This window comes from Gymnoscopelus microlampas (assembly GCF_963454915.1).
Source record: "Gymnoscopelus microlampas genome assembly, chromosome: 4".
NCBI lineage: Eukaryota > Metazoa > Chordata > Actinopteri > Myctophiformes > Myctophidae > Gymnoscopelus > Gymnoscopelus microlampas.
Window position 1 is genome coordinate 42098072 of NC_139941.1, and position 13921 is coordinate 42111992.

Genomic DNA, 13921 nt, shown 5'->3' on the forward strand with positions numbered 1-13921 from the left:
GATTACAGACTGTTCAAGATAACATGCCTTTTGTTTGTGGTGGTGTTGATTTATGTCCTTTCTCTTGTAAAAATGAAAGTGCTCCAACAATACCATAAATGTCTCTGGTAGATACACTTAACCAACATACAGATTCCTCTTTTTACTTACTCCATATTTATGACAACTATACTTACATGTATATACATATAGTAACAGCCATATATACAGCTAGACTTCTTCTTTCGGGTAATTCCCATCATGGATCGCTGCAGCTGATCATCTGTTTTAATCTGTTTCCATCTGTTTCTGTCCTCTGCATCTTCCTCGGTCACTCCAGCCACCTGCATGTCCTCTATCACTGCATCCAGAAAAATCCTCTTTGGCCTTCCTCTTCTTTTGCCCGGCACTGGCAGCTCTATCTTCAGCATCCTTCTCCTAACATACTTAACCTTGCCTCTATTGCTTTATCCCTTTATCCCCAAACCTTACAACCTGGGCTGTCCCTATCTATCTATCTATCTATCTATCTATCTATCTATCTATCTATCTATCTATCTATCTATCTATCTATCTATCTATCTATCTATCTATCTATCTATCTATCTATCCTTACAACCTGGGCTGTCCCTATCTATCTACCTATATCTACCTGCCTGAATGCATGTCTACCTTCATGTACTATACCTACCTACCAACCAACCAACCATGGGGTTCTGCCACCAGGTGGTGCAACTGGTGCAGAACCTCCTTTTTAGACAGATGTCCATGTCCTTGAAGAATGCCAGTGTAGTAGCAGAACATTGTCATTTGTTGTTCCAAGATACAATGTCAGTGAGAATCATTAATCGGTACAGTTGCACATACAAACTGAACGTATATAGGCTAGTAGTTGAGACATCATTGAAATGAGAGAAGTTGAGAATCTATACTACAATAGATATTATTATTAATAGTAGTTAGTTGTAGAATATTAATAGTATTTTAATATTATTATTTTTAAATATAATATATTATTTTGATAGATATTGTTATTATCATTATTGGCAGCATTGATCCAGGGGGTTTGCGAGATTAACTCCAGACAAACAGTTAGCATCTTGTAGACCATGGCTAGCCTACCACAGAGTTACTGTAAAACTTGTACACTACAATGAAGGCTACCACACAAATTATGAGTTGAGCATGGTTGGTTGTGAACGAGGCCTGGACCTATGCTATATGCTATACTATACAACTGATTGTAACAGGAGGAGCGAGATTGCAACTATTTTTAATGTAAATTCTTTTGACAATACACTGATAACAAACAAGCAATATGTAGTAGGTAAACTGAAAGATGAAGACATTCACCTGCATCACAGACCGGAAGGGCTTAATTTGTTAGAGTGGATCTGGAAAGGACTCACATTATGTAGGTAAGATGGTATTTGTACATCAGTGTAAATATATTCTAAAATATAGGCCAAGGTACGCTTTCTCTGCAGGAAAATAGGAAATGCTAATATCTCAGAACATAAGGCTTTGAATAACATGACAACCTCTTCATTCACCTTTGACCCAGACTTGTCTCTTGCAGCTGGTCCATTGTGACTTGTTCACACACAAACTGGACCTTTCGGCCTAAAGAATTAAGCTGATGTGTATCTAAAATGGAAGAAGTTTGATTGTATGGAAGACAATGGGGAAATTACCATATACTTCTCACTTGATTTATTACCTCATTAAACATTCAAGTTCTTCAATACAACATGATGTTCATTAGTGTGGTTGCCCTAACAGGGCAACCAGACTATTGTTATCCTCCGAGGCCATAACAGTTTATTTTGAACCGCATCTCCTCCCACAATTTATTTTTCCCAATTTAGTGCCATATGTCAAAATGACCGGCTTCACCGGGAATCGTGTGCTTGTATTTTGCTAAGAGATTGGTTTCATAGTTTAATTGATATTGATTTATTAGTGCATTAAATGTCCCCATCCACTTTAATGGGAAAATGAAAAAACTCCCATTCAAGTATTTATTTCTCAGAAACCGTAAGGGCTAGAGTTTCAAGACTTGGAGGGGTGGTTCATGATTTAGTCCAAAATTATTGGAAAAAGAATTACACCAGTCGGCCTCATGGTGGCGCTATAACAGCCCACTTTACGTTTTGGCCTATAACTCTTGAACCGTAGGTCGTAAATTAAAAATATTTTTTCCCAAGATTCCTTGGGTCATGACGCATTTGTGTCAGGATAGATTTTCCGCCATTTTTAATTTTCATCAAAACACACTTTTAGCTCCTCCTCCCACATATTTTGTCCAAATTTTCTATGTCAAAAATCGGTACACATGATCTCTGGGCCCATGCGATAAACATATCCAAACGGCATTTTGATAGTCCTTACCGTTCGTCCGTAAATGGCTTCCAAAGTTAGTGGGAGGGGCCTGTTTTACCAAAAATGCCAGAAATCACGAACGAAACGTCCGGTGAATCCCAAATTTGAATCACATGTTGAGGATGGTTTACTCAACAAATCCCCAAAAGCATTTCCATTTTGACCCATAGGGGGCGCCACAAATGCACAAAATGTAACCGAGGCAAAAACATGATTTTTGGGGGGATCAGTCCTCTCAAAATGAAATAAAAGCGATATCAGGAGTGACGTGACAATACGATTGGTCTGTTACATTTGTGGGAGGGGCCTATTTATTTAGTGGGAGGGGCCTATTTCCTAAAATCAAAACGGCACGTATCACGAAGGCAGGATCCGATCGGCACCCGATTCGAATGGCACGTCGCACGGCCTCCGACGGTATTCCTCCCGGCGTATCCCTCGAGTCGTGATACGGTCGGTGCAACCACACTTTGCAATTTCCCAGAATTGCGACGCGTCTAGTTATGGATGCTATAAATCAGTAGAGACCCCCACATTAACGTATGCTTTATGGCCACGGACCCCTAGGGACCCCCTGGCCCAGGGGCCCCCATCTGAAAAATATTTAGTGCCAGGGACCCCCAGAAGAGAAAAGTTATGTTAAGAAATTCAACATCATTCAAAATGTTCCAAACATTTTCAATATGTTTCAAACATTTTTAAAGATATCAGATGTACAAGCTCGCTGCGCCGCCTCGAAGTGATGCGCTGTGAGCTTGTAGATCTGATATTTTTGAATGTATATAAAGTATAAAATATGGATAAAGTGGTTAAAATGATTGTGATGCTGTATTTTAAATTGAATCGATTTTTTTTTGTTTTAAAACATACTGGTTTTAAATAGACAATTTATTCAAATATGTAAATATACACAATTCACATATGCAAAGTACAAAAGTATTCACATTAAAATATACTTAAGTGCTGAAAGTAAAAGTACTCATTTTGCAGAATATCCCATTTCACAAGTTTCCAAATGTGTAAAAATGCTTTGAAAACAGCAGATCTACAAGCTCACAACGCATTGTGAGCTTGTAGATTTCAAATAGCCTAAGTATGCATAGGACTGTGGGGTTAATGCATGTTTTGTAATCATATTAAAGATCTATAAAGTTTGACTGATTGATGTACTTTATTTAGTAAGACATGAGAACAGTACATGACAGTACATAACAGTACATGGAAGTACAAATTCGCAATACAAGGTCAATACAAAGTAACTAGTAACTAAAGCTTTCAAGTAATTGTGGTGAAGTAAAAGTACAATATTTGCCTCTGAGATGTAGTGGAGTAGAAGTACAAGTATTGAAAATACTCAAATAAAGTACAAATACCTCAAAATTGTACGTAAGTACAGGAGTACATGTACTTAGTTACTTTACACCGCTGCTCTGCACAGGTGAAGATGATTTAGTGTTGATGAGTAAAAAGCAGTCTGTGGGGATCTATTCACTCTGCAGGATGAAGATCCGGTCAGAAAACGCAAATGGTTTGTCCATGTGACGTTCGTTTGAACGTGTTCAACGCACCGGATCCAGTAGGCGGGGCTTTAAACCGGATGTGAATACGGATTTTTTTTTTTTAACATTTCAAACATTTTAGCTTGCACCACGTCGCGCCGCTCTGCTGAAGGTAATGTTTGATTTATATCTAAAGTTTAAACACTCACTGTGTGGGGGTTTGTAGATCTAACCCTGCCATATGTTCATGTGTGTTTATAAATCTACTTTAGTCTTGGATCAAGACGGCCCGTCAGGGATTGTATTATTTATGGTGATCGAGTCTGATATTTGTTGGTAGTTTTAAACGTATCATAAATCCTCATAAATGAACCCAATCCAACATATAAAGTGTTTAAACACAAAGACACGGATGTTACCCGTCCATACGGGTCTGTTGTGTTCCGTAATATTACGTAGAGTTTAATAAAGACGCGTCTTAGTCCCGTGTGCGTCTGAACGCCGTTCTAGTTCCACATTTACATGGACATTTACCTGCTGCAACAGCCACTTTACCAAATAGTTTGTGGTTCTGTGTTTAAGGCTCGTGCGTCTATACTTATGTATGCATTGTAAATATAAAGTGATTATCTTAAAGCCACAGATGTTATCCGTACATACGGGGTGTTGGTGTTCAGTTAATGTTCAGTATAGATTAATAAAGAAGTGTTTTAATCCCCTCTGTGGATGAACGTCATTGTATTTCCTGGATTACATGGGGTGTAATACCGGTGTTCACCTGCAACAGCGCCACTTACACCCATTGAATGATATATACAGTGATGTTCAGACAGACCAGATTGAAACATTTATTTATCGAATAATGCGGAATATTACCGAACATAAAGGGTCTGTATGGTGGGATAACATCTGTGGCTTTGGGATAAACACGTTATATTTAATTTAGAGTAACATACATTTATCAAGATGTTTGAGACTTTAACATGGAACCAACTAACAAACACTATTTTTGGAGAGTTTTAAGAATGTCAAAGATAGGATAATGATAATAATGTCATTTTATTTGTACAGCACTTTTCACATTTCATACTTTTCATGAAATATCTAGAACAAAACAAATGTAAAAGCCTAAGGATAGAGATTAAACTGAGCTAAATTGTAACATAAGATAAATAACACTCAGGCAGGATAATAAGTAAACTAAATATCGATATCAAAATCGATAAGAAATCTGAGTCTTGATCTAAGGCTAAGATGAAACTATAATATCGCCTCTATCGGGAGGAAACCATAGAATGTCCCAAACTGTTACTTTTCAGGATTAAAAAAATGGCAAAAGTAGCAGATCTACAAGCTCAAAACGTGTTGCTTTGTGCCACGTTTCAAGCTTGTAGATCTGCTACTGTTGATGGTACTACTTGAAAATGTGTCCACATTTTTCAATATGTTTTTTTAAAGCGAACATTTTTAACACTAATATTTGCTTCTGGGGGGATTCTACAAATGTCTTCTAAATCAGTGGTTCTCAAACTTTTTCGTGCCAAGGACCCCCAAATAGACATTTATTAGCCCGCGGACCCCCATTTGAAAAGATAAGCCAGGGACCCCCATAATAGAAGATTTTTACGGCTCTCTAGCAGTGATTTTCAACCATTTTAAATTTCAAAGACCCCCAGTTTGACATGCATTAGGGCTACAGACCCCCATTTAATGGCATGTATGTCTCTGGGACCCCAATTCATATTGTAAAATCAATGTTAATTTAACTCTGAGAGTGTACAAATGGAACCAAATGGACCCGTTAGGGTCCATTTGGTTCCATTTGTACACTCTCAGAGTTACAGACCCATAAGGGTCCATTTGGTCCCTGTCCATCATTTAGCTGGGGACCCCCTGGAACCCCCTCAAGTACCCCTGGGGGTCCCCGGACCCCACTTTGAGAACCAATGTTCTAAATCATACGTTTTTTGAAAAAAACTTATGTTGCTATAATAAAACTTTTTCATGTCAAGGACAAGGACCACCCAAAATTATATGTATATTTGTTCCAGGGACCCCCCAGAAGCAAAAATTTGAGTAAAAGAAATTCAGAAATTTTCACAATTTTTCAAAAAATAGCAGATATGCAGGCTCATAGCGCCACACTCGGTGAGCTTGTAGATCTGGTATTTTTGAATAGCCAAAGTGTAAGATAATTGTTAAAGTGTTTACACTGACGCGTTCCCGGTCTTAAAGGGTTAACACTATAGCATACATGGGCAGCTGGCGGCCCGGGGGCCACACGCGGCCCTCACCTTAACTTAATGCGGCCCGCAGGTTAATAGTGATATATGTTATTGATTTCAGCTGTTCCAATTCCAAACATGCAATCATGACCCGCTTTAACACATTGACTGCCAAGATCGAACTAATTCGATATTAGCATCCCATCACTTGCGTGCCTAGATCGAATTAATTCGATATTAGCAAAAGAATAATTTTTCAAAAAAACAATTTTTTTTTTGGACCGAAAGACCAAGGAGATATGAATTTTCGAAGATCTTTACTCTCATCCACTTCCTTGTTAACTTAAAACTTTAAAATTTTGTATCTCGGCTCTTGAGTACTTTTTTTTTCCCATTGAAAAATCTCTGGCATGAATAACAGAGATTTTGAAAATAATTCTGGCAGTCAATTAATTACTCCAGTCTATATTATTAGTTCAATGACTTTATATCCAATGTATTTGTATTTAAGTTCATAAAGTTAACTTAATTATAAGCAAATCCGTTTGAAATTAAATAAATAAAAAAACTGTCAGGATTCCAATTCCAAAATAGCTGATCTACAAGCTCAAAACGCGTCGCGATGCGACGCGCTTTGAGCTTGTAGATCAGCTATTTTTTGCTACTTTTGTGTGACATACTAGAATGACGAATTTAATTTACAAAAAAAAGTAAAAATATGGAGATAAGAGGCGTCTGCCCGACAGTAACAATAATATGCAATGTGTCCCTCTGGAGTGAGTGTGGAAATATAGTGGCCCTATACACCATCAAAGTTGTATCACCCCTGCACTATAGCCTACTTAAAAACTGTATTTTCTATTATTATTGTTATTATTATACAATATATTAAATTTAATGTTGGTATATATCTGTGTCTTGCAGGTTAATCATGTGACCTTCTGCAGAGTGGACTAAATCTACTTCATACAGTGAGTTAAAAACGCTGAGTCATGGCTCCTAGCTATGACTCAGCGTTTGACTCACTGTATGAATGCTTCAGGGAAGGTTCAAAGGATGGATGGAGTCATCAGGAGATAGCTGGTAATAGAGTGTCTGTAACTCAGGACAAGGGGCTTGAAGATGGAACCTCGATGGCGTCGACGCAACAACGAGGCCCTGAGAGCTGAAACGTATAACGGTGCCAACGAACGTTCTCCGTTTGAGATACAAGGCGTACGGTGCTCGGGACGTGGTGCCATACAACCTACGCGGCTCTATTAATACCAGCTATCTTCAACCACGCGGCGGGAGGCCCCACACGGTACGTACCTGGATCACACCTGGCCAGCAGTGGTGGAAAGTAACTAGGTGCATTTACTTGAGTACTGTATTAAGTGCAATTTCAAGGGATTTGTACTTTCCTTGAGTATTTCCAAATTTCAATACTTTTACTTTTACTCCACTACATCTCGGATCCAAATATTGTACTTACTTCACTACATTTATTTGAAAACTTTATTTTAGTTACTTTGTAGATTTTTACTATAATTAAGAAAAACAATTATTAACCACTTCAGCCCTATATACATTTTGGCCATTTGAAATTAGCCGATCTACAAGCTCACAATGCGATGCGACGCATTGTGAGCTTGTAGATCGGCTATTTTTAAAAGATTTTAATATATTTTGAAAACTTTTGAAACGGGATATTCTACATAATGAGTACTTATTATTTTTGGTACTTCAAGTACATTTTGATACCTGTACCTTTGTACTTTTACTCAAGTGAATTTTGAATTCTGGACTTTAACTTGTAACAGAGTATTTCTACATTGCAGTAGTGATACTTTTACTTAAGTAAAAACAAATCAGTATTTTCTTCCACCACTGCTGGCCATTATAAACTAGGGCTGTGTCACCATTACAAAATGGAAGTTGACGATTCATTGTCACATGATTGATTGCGATCAAAGATTTAATTGTGTTTGACGTTGAGCATGGGAACATTATGAATACAAATGTAATTTATTTTTGGCTTTTAGGGCTTCGTAAACAAAAGTTGCACAAGGTAGATATGACACATAATATACATCATTTAATTACAACAAATACATTCATAGTGGGATTAGCAGAGTGGAAATAGCCAATCTACAAGCTCAGAACGTGTCGCATCGCAACACGTTTTGAGCTGGTAGATCTGCTATTTCCACAAAATGTTTGAAAATATATGAACATTATTAACATGGTAATGATTATGACGATTATGCAAAACATAATTGCAAATTCAAATAATTGCAATTAGGCTATTGCGTAATAATTGTGACCGGTCTAGTATAAACCCTAGGGTTTATACTCAAAACCCTAGGGTTTATACTCATGGTAACTGATGACTGGTATCAGACATCACTTTGAGAGCCACTGGTCTAGCGGCTGAGAGCTGAACCAAGACGTCTGTGGTTTTATTTTCAAGCCGAATCCCAACCCTCAACATTCTGCCTCCTCCAGTGTTATGGAGAAATTGGTGACCTGGCAAAAGATGTGTCCATCGTGTCCATCACATGTCAAACATCCAAAGTAAATCACTGCTGTTAGTTCATGAACAGAGTTGCTCTGTTCATAAACAAACGGTTGTTATTTACATTTGGACGTGGTGATGTTTTTGTGAAGTCCACGAGATGGTCGCATGTTTTCTGAAGGTCACCAATTTCACTGTAACACACAACCATGCTGGAGGTAGGAGGCACAAACTGGAGTTTTGGAATCAGTGGCCATATTGGAAATAAATCGGGCCTCTTCCTCATTTCCCTTCACAGGTGTTACCAATGATGCTAATGAAGGCTCTGTTCCAAATGGACCCTTACGGGTGTGTAACTCTTGAGTGTACAGATGGAAACAAATTACAGTCTATTTGGTTCCATTTGTACACTCAGAGTTATGGGTGTCCTTTGAGAACCACTGTGCTACACTAAATAGAACAGAGCCTTCATTTGTATCATTGGTAACGTGGTAATGTGAAGGAAGTAAGGAAGAGGCCCAATCCTTGGCCAAATGAATATTCATGTGGGGGTCCTTGATATGAAAACATTTGAGAGCCACTGTCTTTAGTTGTTTCTGAAACTTGATGAAATGATAAGCATTGTAGACTTTACTTGAACATGGTGTTTGATACAGGAATAGACGGCACCTCTTTGCTAAATTGGCAATGTTTCTCCCAAAATGTAAAGCAAATAAAGAATTTGCAAAATGTTCTTAAAGCAGGGGTCTTCAACAGGGGGTCCGGGACCCAGAGTTACTACAGGGGGTCCGCCAAATCTTTTTTTACATTAACCACTTGAACCCTAGCATCCCTTTGCTGAGGAGAACTTAACCCATTGAGACCTGAAGCCGATTCTACATGTCTCCTAAATCTCAACAGTATTCTGAAAAACCTATGTTTCTATATCAGTGGTGCTCAATCTTTTTCATGTCAAGGACCCCCAAAATTCTATGCATTTGGCCGCGGACCCCCATCAAAATATTTTGTTCCAGGGACCCCCAGAAGCAAAGATTTGAGTTAAAAATGTTCGCTTTAAAAATATATATATTCAGAAGATTTGCACACATTTTCAAGATTTTTCAAAAATAGCAGATCTACAAGCTCGTAGCGCGGCACTTGGTGCCGCTCTATGAGCTTGTATATCTGCTATTTTTGAATAGCCCAAAGTGTAAAATAATGCTTTTTAGCTCAAATCAAAAAATGACACAGTTCCAGGTCTTAATGGCTACAAGCTCACAACGCCTCGCGCTGCAAGGCGTAGTGAGCTTGTAGATCGGCTATTTTTTAGCAAAGAGTTATAGGTGTAGAGGGAAAAAAGAGCAGCAAAAGTTTATCCCAAACACAATTTTATACAATATAGAGGGGGTCCCTGCTTCATCTCTCTCTCAGCTAGGGGGACCTTGGCCTGAAAACGTTGAAGACCCCTGTCTTAAAGGGATAGTTTACTTTAAAACACTTTTTCCTATGGATTAGTCACCCCATGGAGACATGAATTCATGAATATGTTTTTGTTTTTGTCTCATTCCTAAACCAATAATTTGATGACCGGCAGCGGTTCCGGTAGGAGACACAAAGAGTCTCCTTTGTGCCTACCGGTCCATAATTCAAGGCTCCGTGGGGTGACTAATCGAAAAAAAGTATGTTTTTGGGTGAACTATCCCTTTTTAAGTAATGTAAAGTATACATGATGTGAACATGTGCGGGTGGGTACATCATTATCAGACCTAAAACGTATTGTTTTATGCCCACAGTGGCTGTAGGCCAGTCAAGCATCTTCAAAGCATGTACTTAAAGGAGTAGTTCACCCAAAAAATCACTTATTTTCTATAAATTGCACACCCCATGAAGCCTTGAATTCATGATTTACTTTTTGTCTCATTACTAAGCCAATCATTTGATGACCGGGTGTATTTCCGGTAGGAGACACAAATAATTTACTTTGTGTCTCCTACCGGATACATTAGCCGGTAGGAGACGGGAATCTAATTATTGGCATAGGAATGCGACAAAAACAAATCCATGAATTAAGGCTTCATGGCGTGTGCAATTGATAGAAAATAAGTCATTTTGTGGGTGAACTACTCCTTTAAGTTACTTAATTACTTACTTTGAGGAATAGAAATGGCCAATTACACATTGAAGTGCCCACTTTTCCCGGGTGCCCACTCTTCTAGTTACAAAAATGTTGATTTATTTTCAAACATGTTCAATGTTCATGTACAATACAATTAAATCCTTAATCACAATTATTTGTGACAATTACTCAAGTGAAATGCCATAATGGTGACACAGCCCTGTCAGTGACCAGCTTATGGCTCTACAGACCATCTTGGCTTCCAAAATGTCACCCTGTAAGGCCTGCTCAACTCAACGTTTTTGTTTTCTTTTTTGTGTCTTTACAGAACACGAAGATGACAAGAAGTAGACGTCCGTAAGTGAAGATGGCAGGAAGGTAGGAACCTTTTGATTGCAGCTGCTGCTTGTTAAGGGGGCTACATGCTACATGCTACCATACCATGTATGTGGTAATTTGCGTCGTCTATCGTTTCACGTCATTTGCATCGCGTCATTTGTGGGTAAAGCTTCATCACGTCGGTCCACATCACATAGGACCATGTGCCTTTCTGTGATGTGGATTAATGTGATTTTATTTATTGTTTCACGTCATTTGCGCCCAAAACTTTGATCACATCGGTCCACATCACATATGACCATATGTGGTCGTAACTTCTCCTCTTTTTCTCTATTCTTTGCTTTAATAAAGCAATAACAAGATTATTTGTTTTTATTAGTGTGGTTGCCCAACAGGGCAACCAGACTATAGTACTCTATACTCTTTATTTATTTGTTTCCATCTTTATAGATAAACTTTATTTCAAACCGCTCTTTCTCCCACAGTTTTTATCCCCTAATGTTGTGCCATATATCAAAATGACCGTCTAAATCGGGAATCGTGCGCGTGTATAGGGCTAAGAGATTGGTTGAATAGTTTAATTGATATTAATTTATTAGTGCCATTAAATGTCCCCATCCACTTTAATGGAAAAGTGAAAAAACTCAAATTCAAGTATTTTTTTCTCAGAAACCGTAAGAGCTACAGTTATCAGATTTGGAGGGATAATTCATAATATTGTCCGAAATTATTGAAAAAAATATCACACCTTTCGGCCTCATGGTGGCGCTATAACAGCCCCCTTTACGTTTTGGACTGTAACTCTTGAACCGTAGGTCCGAAAATCAAAATTTCTTTTCACCTGGATTCCTTGGGTCACTACGCATCTCCCCATATAGGCCACGCCCATTTGCGTCAGGATAGATTTTTTGATATTGATTTATTAGTGCATTAAATTTCCCCATCCACTTTAATGGGAATTGCAAAAACTCCCATTCAAGTATTTTTTTCTCGGAAACCGTAAAGGCTACAGTTACAAAACTTGGAGGGGAGGTTAATAGTTTTTTGAAAAATTATTACGAAAATAATCACACCAGTCGGCCACATGGTGGCGCTATAACAGCCCCCTTTACCTTTTGGCCTATAACTCTTGAACCGTAGGTCGTAAAATCAAAATTTCTTTTTCCCTGGATTCCTTGGGTCACGACGCATCTTCCCATATAGGCCACGCCCATTTGCGTCAGGATAGATTTTCCGCCATTTTGAATTTTCTTCAAAACACACTTTTTGCTCCTTTTCCTTCAATTTTTTTCCAATCTCACACAAATCGGTACACGTGATCTATGGACCCATGCGATAAACCTATCCAAGCGGAATTTTGATAGTCCGTACCGTCCGTCCGTAAATGGCTTCCAAAGTTAGCGGGAGGGGCCCGTTTGACCAAAAATGCCATAAATCACGAACAAAACGTCCGGTCAATCCCAAATTTGAATCACATGTCGAGGGTGGTATACTAAACCAATCCCTAAAAGCATTTCACTTTCACCCATAGGGGGCGCCACAAATGCGCAAAATGTCACCGTTTCATGCAAAAACATGATTTTTGGGGGATCAGTCCCTTCAACATGAAAAGCAAGTGATCTCAGGAGTGAGGTGACAATATGATTGGCCCGTTACATTTGTGGGAGGGACTTGTTTGACAAAAACGCAGATGTGAATAATGCACGGCAAAGGGTTTTATTTTAAAGGCTTTAAAGGGTTATATTATACCTCTATGGGTTTTCCTTACATATTATATTTTTTACACAGATCGGTGCAGTTATAGGTTAAAACATGAATTGGCCTGTTATAGCGCCACCACAAGGCAGAATTGAAGTGTCATTTCTTCATCGGCCTAGTGAGAATGTGCGTGCAAAATTACATGGAAATTGCATGCTGTGTCCATGAATTCAGGCATTTTGTTCAAAACAGACACTTTGGAAGCCATTCTTAGCCAATCACGATGGAATATGAAAAATCTGAAAGACCTGTTTCGTTTAATGACTAGAGATACTGTGTCCTAATCTGTGTGATGTTTGGATCAAATCTGTAGGAGTACTGTCATAAAAAATGGTTTTGCAAAAAGCTGCCTCCTGGTGGCGCTATAACAGGCCTATGTGATTTGGGGTTCTGAATTGGCATCCAGGGAGTGTGTGTGCACAGTTTCGCTACGATCAAGCTAACAGTGCATGCTGGACATTAGCTGTCCACAGACAGAGGGGGCGAAGGACACACGGACGGACGGACGGACTGACAGACAGGGTGCAAAACATAGTCTCGGCCATGCCTTTTGGCCTGGCCCAGACAGCAACAAAGCATCATGCTGTGTAAAGTAAAACAAAAAAAATGACTAATTCAGGTGCCCACTCGTCCAGGTGCCCAGTTGTCCTGGTGCCCACATGTCCCAAGTGCCCAGTTCCCCAGTTGACAAGGTGCCCACATTTCCCTAGTAACCATGTGTCGCTAGTGCCCTCCTGTCCCTAGTGCCAAGATGGTTTTGGTGCCCAGTTATCCCTAGTGCTTGATGCGTTGTAAGCTTGTAGATCTGCTATTTTCTAATGAAACATTTTGTATACATTTTATGCATTTGAACACTTCAAATAATTACTGCTTTTACTTCTGGTACTTTAAGTATATTTTGATGCCGATACTTATTACTACTTAATTATTATTATTATTATTATTATTATTATTATTATTATTATTATTATTATTATTATTATTATTATTATTATTATTGCTGTTGTTGTTTCGTTATTTTACTTTTTGGTTATAAAAAACAAAATAACTACATAGAAATATTTCAGTAAAATTATTTTTTTAAGATTAATGTAAGGATCATTTTTAGAGGTTAGAAAATATTTTTCTTCTCATTAACTCCTTTTAG